Genomic DNA, 8,653 nt, shown 5'->3' with positions numbered 1-8,653 from the left:
CGCCAGTGTGCTGGAAAGAGACGATGACTCTCATCGTCTCGTCACCACAGTCTCGTGTACTTCCCTCACTCTCACTCATTCTCTTAAGACTAGAGACCTAGCGCCGTCGTCTGTGCGGCGTTGTGAGCCGTGTATTACGTGTGCACGTGTGTGCATGTATGGTTATCATTACAGAGACCCCAGTAAACCTAGGCATCGATCTTGCATCTGTGATGCCAAGAACTGGTCCGATGCCTCCGACCACCGTAGGTGGCGGAGGCGACGGCGACTTTATTCAGTTTGCTATGGTAGACCTAAATGGCTGTATGCCTTATCTGTGAGGGCTGCCTTATCTGGATGGAACCATATCATTTTTGTTTTGGTGGCGCGTTCGCCGAGCGTCGAACTTGGTTCTGGATGGAACCACACTCCCCCCGACGCGAGGGCAGCGTGTCCTGTATGTCTCTTACGGCGATGTTCTTCTTGTGTGCGCGGTAGAGTGTTGTTTTGAGGGATTTGGTGAGGATGTCGGCGTATTGTTCGATGGATGGTATCCGCCGGATGTTCAATTTTCCCTGTTGTACTGTGTCGTGGAGATAGTGATATCTCACGTCGATGCACTTCCTCCTTGTCGTCGCGCTCATGCTCTTCGCCATTTGCACCGCTGCTGTGTTGTCCACATGCAGGGTGGGCGTGCTGGTGGGGAGTTGTATTTCGCGGATGAGGTTGTGTAGCCAGAGTGTGAGGGCCGTTGTTTCGGATGCGGCGATATACTCTGCCTCGCAAGTGCTTTTTGCGACGACGGGCTGTTGCTTCGCAAGCCACTGTACTGGTGCTCCGTTGATGAGCGTTACCATGCCGCTGATTGATTTTCGGCTTGTGGCGTCGTTCGCATAGTCGGCGTCCGAGTATGCGCAGATGGTGATTTTGCGGTTTTTTCCGGCTGGCATGAGAATTCCTTCGTCTCGCGTACTGTGGAGGTACTGTGCGAGGAGTGTGACCACGCTATCGATGTGCGACGGTTGGGAGATGTGTATTCCCTGAGTTGTGTACCTGATTTTCCAGTTGAGGTACGAGGTCGGGCGTCCCATTCTTTTCACTGTATATTTTTTTTCGAGTGTGTGGTACAGTGAGTCGATCATGGATTTTGTAGTGGCGATTGGTAAAAAATCGTCCATGCTGATGCCAACTATCAGCGTGTCCTTCCCTTCTGTTTTCGTGAAGAGGGACGTGTCTGAGCGCATTTGTTTGTACCCGTGACTCTTGAGGTGTGCGTGCAGTTTGGTGCTGTATATGTTGGCGGCGGCAGGTGTGCCGTATACATTGCCTTTTAGTTGCCCGTGCGTGGCTGCGTGCTTGAAAGATCTGTCGAACCGCCTTGGTTGCCATACGAACACTTTCCGTTTGTGTTGGTATGCCTCGTGGAGGTACGCTCTCGATATGTCGAAATGTTCGATCTCCATGTTGCAGGACGCAGCGATGGCAAAAAGGGTGCGGATCGTGCTTCTGTCAGCCATGTACGTCGCTGTCTTCTCCGGATCGTAATGAGTGTGTGGCGACATTCTGTCTCCGCGGATCGAGCACCTTGCATTGTGTTTGGTGCCTGTCTGATCTCTCTTGTAACGATATGTCATCGTCGTCGGGATGATTTCCCGTCTGTTGGTACTGTCTGTCTGCGATCGCCAGTCAATTTCCTTCATCTCGTCAAGCTGGTTGAGTTTGGTGTCGTGTGCGTCTGGCCATTTTTTGGCGTCTGGGTATTGGCGCGCTTGCTTGAGAGTTTTCGGGGGGGCTGTAGTGTTGGTGACAGTCTTCGGGATGCGTGCTGCTCTTTGCGATTTTTTCTTCGGCGTGCTCTGTGTTCTGTACACCGCCGTGGTGTTTTCGCAAGGATCTTGCTGCCTGTGGTAGGCCCTGAAGTCCGCTGCTCGCATTTTGCTGTACCTTCGGGTTTGAAGGTTTTGGACACAGATATGTGTCTCGTCCAGTGCATACATGTATCTCACTTGTGATGCCTTGCTGTGGAGTTTTGGCATGTTGGGTTTGAGAATGGGGGTATATCCCAGTTGTCCGATCGCTATAATTTTTTTGAGCTGTGGCTTTTGCTGATACCACAGCGTGTGAGGGATTCCTTTTACCCCGTGGTGGTAAGTTATGTTGTATTTAAATACAGCATCGCTCAAGGCGTCTTGCCAGTACACGTCGTGGAGTTTGCTGTGCGCGAGCGTGGCTCTCACTTTATCCATGAGTGTGCGATTGATGCGCTCGGCGAGAGCGTTCTCCTGCGGCGTGTATGGCGTCGTCGGTCGGTATTGGATTCCTATGTTTTCTAGCTGCTTCTGTACTTGTTTGGCGAGGTACTCTTTCGCGTTGTCCGTCACGAGTAGTCTCGGCTGCTCCCCATTTTCCGTTGCTATCCTATCGATGGCTTGGATGATTGTGTGTGGCACTTGTGCCCTGTTGTGGAGGCATAAAACCCATATATATCTTGTGTTCGTGTCTATGACTGTGAGAAAGTAGCGACAGTTATGTTGCGACGGGGGGTGTATTGGGCCGCAGACATCCGAGGAGAGACTCTCTCCTCTTTCCGCGTGGTGTGCGGTGCGTTTGTGTGGCCTCGTGGCTGTTTTGTCGTGTATGCACCCGGTGCATGTCATTTGTGCACTGGTGTCTGGTAAGCCTTTTGGCATTCCTGGGAGTAATTGGTGTCGTGACATGTGAGCTATGGTCTTTGGGTTGGCGTGGTTGAGGCGGATGTGCCATTCAGCCATTTGCTGTGCTGCCTCTGTGGGGATTTGTTGTCTCGACGGTGTGCTGGGTGTGTTTCGCAGTGTGGGTGTTTGGCGTCGCGTGGTGTTGAATGGTAATTGATCGCTGCGTCGCCGTGTGAGGGGGGATGTGTAATTGGGGGTGCCTGCATTTTTTTTGGGTGATGGTTTGGCACGAGTTTTGCTGGTCGTTGTTTTACGGTTGTATGTCCTTGCTCCTTTGGCGGTTGCTTGTTGTTGAAGGCGGTACTGACCGTTTTGAAAATGTGCGGTGAGTTTTGCTGGTGGCAAGCGCGTCGGTTTGTGAAGTGTTGCTTTGGTTCTGGAGAACGTCACGTGTCCGTGCGCTGCCAGGTCGTGTACTGATAGCAAATTTTCTTTGATGCTCGGCGCATGCACGGCTGGTACTCGTACGCTATTCCTCTTCTGTGTGATCTCAATTGTGCCAGTGTGCGTGATTGGGACGCGTTGGCCGGTTGCCGTGGTGGTTAGTGTACCGTTGCTGGGTCTCATACACGCGTGGGGTATAGCGGTATGAGTTGGATTTGCTCCGGAGTCGATGATGAATTTTTGCGTACCTTCGCTCGTGTCGTCGCGTGTTTGCAGTTGCTCTTCGATCGCTTGTAAACGATCATGCAACTGGTGCATGATGTTTTTTCGTCAGTCTGTGTGTCGTCGTCGTTGTGCGCTGCTTGCGCTTGTGCGTGGGATTGTTTCTGTTTGTACCGACGCGTGTAGCAGTTTGTTGTTTCGTGGCTGATGCTGCCGTGGATCGTGCACCATGGACCTTTGTATGCTGTGGGTTTTGTGTAGTGAGGTTTGTTGCTCACTGTCCGCCTGGGTTGCATTCTGGTTGCGCGTTTGCGCGGTCCCAGTGCTGTTTGTTGGGTGTGCATCTGGGCGTGCAATAGCTGGACTTGCTGCACATGGTTGATAAACCCGTTGATGGTGAGGTGTGGGTTTCCTGTCATGATGATGGCGAGTTGTCCCATGTCTGGGTGCTGTGCCATTCCCTGTATCAGGTACCTCACTGTGGTGCGTTCCACATTGATGTTTGGGAATTGCGCTACTTGCATCCTGTAGCGGATCTCTCTGTGTTTTTCAACATAGTCGTTGAGCTCCTGTCCCTGTTGGTATCTCGTGTTGCTAGCTTCTGCATCGAGGAGCTCGTGGTTCTCCGTCGACGATGTGTCCACTGTAGATCTTATGATGTGGCAGATCGTTTGAGGTTCGTAACGTAGGATGTGGGGTGGCAAGATTTTGATGACTTCGTTGGTGAGACTTTGCATTATGGCTTTCCTGATCATGTCCGCTTTCTGTTGTTCATGCGGTGCGTCCGTGTTCGGCTCTGTGGTCGTGCTCGGTGGTGTGGTGAGAAGGTGTGCTGCCTTGATCGTGCGAGCGTAGATCTCAAGTGCGTCGTACCAGTAAGTGTGATTACTTGCTGTGAGTCGGGGTAGTTGACCCGGGGCCGATGCTTGTTGATCTGTCATTGTTCCGTGGATTTAGAGAGCTGGGGACGAGGGTTAGTGTGTTGCGCGGGGTGGTGTTGGTCTCGCGCGTTTGTCGCAGTTGGGATTGGGGATCGTATGCTGCGGATCGGTAGTCAGTGGTAGTGTGTGGTGCCCATAACCTGTGATGCCAAGAACTGGTCCGATGCCTCCGACCACCGTAGGTGGCGGAGGCGACGGCGACTTTATTCAGTTTGCTATGGTAGACCTAAATGGCTGTATGCCTTATCTGTGAGGGCTGCCTTATCTGGATGGAACCACAGCATCACAGGGGCGACTGCAGTGACGGTACAAGTAATGTGAGTAGTAAGAGCAAGTCTAGTGTCTAGACGACAAGCAATTTGACCTCATATGAGGTCAGTCATGGCCTCATATAAGGCCAGCTTTTTTTTGCAAAAAATATATAAATTAAATTAAAACTTTAAAGCGTCAGTTTAGACACCATTTTTTAACGTATACGCGCCCTCGGCAATAACATCACCAAACATCACCGACACGCTGCGCCGAAACGAAACTGTCTCCGTCTTCAACGCAGCGCCGCCTCTGCCGATGGCCCCGGGCACTATCCTATCTTCCTTGTGAGTTGCAACAAAAAGGAATTACAACCATAATCATCATCATCATCACTCCAAGAACAACAATACGTAAACGCACCTTTATGGTAAAGGTGCGTTTACGTATTGTTAGGGTAAAAAAGAGGAAATGGTGAGGTTGTGTAGGCGAGTTGAGGTGATAGGATTTATGGGTGGATTCACGAAACGGCGGGTAGAAAGTAGAAAATGAGTCATGTTTCATGCATGCGTGTCTGTTTTCTGTAGACAGTTGAGAGTCTCAACCGTCTCAACTTGAGACAGGAGGGGGGGGCGTACAGGCGGGAATTTACACGTGTCTTAGAAAGCAGGCATGCCCGACAGCACGGCTGGTTTGGACGGCATTAAGAGTGGACAGCAATTTAGGGTTTACGCAAAAGGATTTCTGTAACGGATATGACTAAAATTTCACAAACCAAAATTACAGCTAGGGGGGTTGGTCATGAGTACAATCGAGCATATACGCAAAGTAGAACGTGAGCAACTGCTTAGGAGTACTAGCATCGATAGCATTCACCCGCCAAGTGATGGCAAGAGGACGTCAGGGCCACCATTCCGTGACTCTTGCCACAGCAAGGGCGATGAAATGGAGGGCAGCCTTGCGTGTATTGATGGCACGACGTCATCTACCTTCACCTTCTTCAACAAATGTTGTTTTGATGCACTGTATCAAACGCTGTATGTCCGAGCAAAGTGAGCTCTTCCGCTTCTCTGAACGTTCTAACCGCATCTCTCTTTCTTCCTTTTCGTTTAACTTCAATGCTTTAACAGATGCATGTTGCCTCTCTCTTTTTAGATTCCGCAAGCAAGATATAATCCGAATGGTGACGGCAATTGCATGGGAAGGGGACATTACTACCAGGAATCGCTACGTATGCTCCCCGCTTCTCGTAACATGTGTCTTACTTCGACGTCTGACCACACCTGCACGCTGGCGCGACATGGAGATGCTCTTCGGGAAGCATGAAGGGCAACTGTCAGAGATATTTTGGGAGGGAATGGAAAGTTTCTCGGAAGCTTGTCAACATTTAATACTCTCAGACATAGATTCTACCTTCTTTTGTGAAAGGGCCGAGCTATACGCATGTGCGATCAAAAATAAATGTGAAGCATTGGATAACTGCACAGGCTTCATTAATGGTACAGTTATTGCAATTGCTCGGCCGAGTAGAGGGGAGGTGCAGAACATAGCGTACAGTGGTCACAAGCGCAAGCATGCATGAAAATACCAAGCCATCACATCACCGGATGGCTTGGTTCTACATGCTGCTGGACCAATTGAGAGAAGGAGGCATGACTGGAAGCTCTACTGCCGGAGTGGAGTGGATGAGTCCTTATCGCAAGTTGTGTTCGTAGAAGGGAAGCAGTACTGCATGTATGGGGACTCTGGATACAACCCGCGCCCATTTCTAGAAGTACCGTATCAAGGCTCCAACCTAAGCGCTCACCAACGCACATTCAACGGTGCTATGTCTAAGGGAAGAGTGACAGTGGAGTGGTATTTGAAGGAAGTGAAGCTGAACTGGTCACCTATGGAATACAAGAGAAAGATGAAGACGGGAGAGTCGCCTGTTGGAGCTCTATATATCGCTGCTATGCTGCTTACAAACCTCAGAAATTGCGTGTATCCGTACTCCATCTCCCAATACTTCCTCTGCGCACCTCCCACGCTGAAAGACTACCTTGACCACAAACAACAATAAAGTGTCTACTCTTCCAAGTCCTCAACATGTCCTCACTCCCCGTTCGCCTGCGTGAAGCGCAGGCCAACGGGGAGTGAGGACAAATTTCGCGTGCCGCAGGCCGCGAAGCGAGAAGCCCCGCAGGGAGCCCTGCGCGAGCAGCGCCAGCGCGTTTGGAGGCTCAAAAACGGCACTTTTACTAGTAAAGAAGTCGCAAAAGGGATGAATTTATTGTTTTTGTGACAAGTACTGCAGAGCGACTTATTAGTCTGCGTGAAGGCACTCATCATCGTCTTGAACTTTTCAAGTTCGAGTTTGTGTTGCGCGATGCGTTTTTCTCTTCCTAGCTCGCGCTCCTTCTCGCTGTCCATTGGTTCCATCTCAACGCGCTGGCGTTCCAGCAGTAGTCGCTCTTTATCTATTGCAAGACGCGCCATGTCGGCATCGCGCAATGCCATGCCAAAGCTTTTCGGATCCGCCTGGAACGCGCCTCCGGCGCGTTCTACTGACTGTCGGCGCTTCTTTCGAGAGCTCAGTTGGCCTTCTTCTTTTCCGTTAGCCTCTCGGTCTTCTTCTTCGGTTCCTTCCTCGCTGTCGGAGCGCTTACGCGTCAGCGAACGAGCCACGAGGTCCTTTCCAATTCTTACTTTGCTGGCCTCTAATGAGTGCAAGTTGGACAAAGTGAGTGCATCTCGCTCCCAATCCCCTTATCCTAGTGTCTAGACGACAAGCAATTTGACCTCATATGAGGTCAGTCATGGCCTCATATGAAGCCAGCTTTTTTTTGCAAAAATATATAAATTAAATCGAAACTTTAAAACATTCAGTTTGGACACCATTTCTTTAATGTATACGCGTTCGGCAATAACATCTTGCAAAACATTGGCATGGCGGTTGTCAATGCACAGAGAGACTAAGAATCTAATCAAGTATCAATGATGAGTTGACTTTTTAAACAGGCGTTTTGGTTTCGAAGATATCAGCATAAACGTTTTGAGGTTGGTCAAAAAAGGCTCCTTTTTGGGCATTTTAAAAATGGCTGGAGAAGACGTGCAGATCTCACCAAACTCCACCCTTCCACAACGCAGAAGTCAACTGCCGTGTCGAGAGTATCTTTTTTCCATCTTGTTGAGCTACCCGCGGTAGCACAAGTCGAGAAAAATAAGTTGAAAAGTGACCTCATATGAGGTCATTTGTCACCTAGACACTAGTTGCCTCGAGACCAAGTCGTGAAAGAGCGTGAGAGAGGATGTAAAGATGACCGTACCCTTGGTACCTTGAAGGGTACAGTAGGAGCGGGTCATCACGTTTTGTCTGTGTGTGGTAGGTACACTAGGTACCGTTGGTATCCTTTGAGGCGAATTTACTCAACTTGGCAACCAGCAAGCAAAGAAGCGAGCAATGATAACTCTTTCTGCAAGAGGCGGCCTATCCCCTCCACACACATAAATTTACAGTCAACGAAACGGACAGCACCCAGAAGCCGCCGCAGCGGGTGTGCGCCCACGTGTGCGAGCGCCCAGTGCCCCTCGCCCGCGGCCCTTCCCCAGCACCCCCCGCCCCCCCTGTCCCCGCCACACCACACCCCCTTCCACGAGCCCACCTCGCAGATGGCGTATCACGCCTCCGAGTTGAGGGCGCAAATTCCAAACCGGTCGACGACGAGGTCCCGTGTTTCGCGGTACAATGGCGAGAGGAGGAGCATAACCCCCGCCAAGGTACCGTACACTGGGAGACCCCCGTCGACCTGGGGAGAGCTGAGCACGACTTCGCGGCTATACCCGAAGAACGCGACGTCTCATCCGTAACGGTGGAAGAGTTCCTTCGGGAACAGGCCGAGGACCCCTTCTGTAGGGCGGCCGCCGAGACCGTGGGGAATCCGGACTCGCGCTACGACGTTGACCGATACGGGTTCGTCGTCCGCAAGTCCCCCCTCGATGGGACCCTGCAGCGAGTTGTACCGAAACGGCTCAGGGCGAAGATATTGTACTTCGCCCATCATCCCCGCCTGGCAGGACACCCGGGCGGTACGAGGATGTATTATACCCTCCAGCGGGAATATTATTGGCCTCATATGGCCAACGACGCCCTCAGTACCGTACGGAATTGCGCCTCGTGCGCCG

This window comes from Chondrus crispus, genomic scaffold (genome assembly GCF_000350225.1).
Source record: "Chondrus crispus Stackhouse genomic scaffold, scaffold_5, whole genome shotgun sequence".
Lineage (NCBI taxonomy): Eukaryota > Rhodophyta > Florideophyceae > Gigartinales > Gigartinaceae > Chondrus > Chondrus crispus.
The sequence above is the reverse complement of the archived record's forward strand: the minus strand, read 5'-3'. Positions refer to the sequence as shown.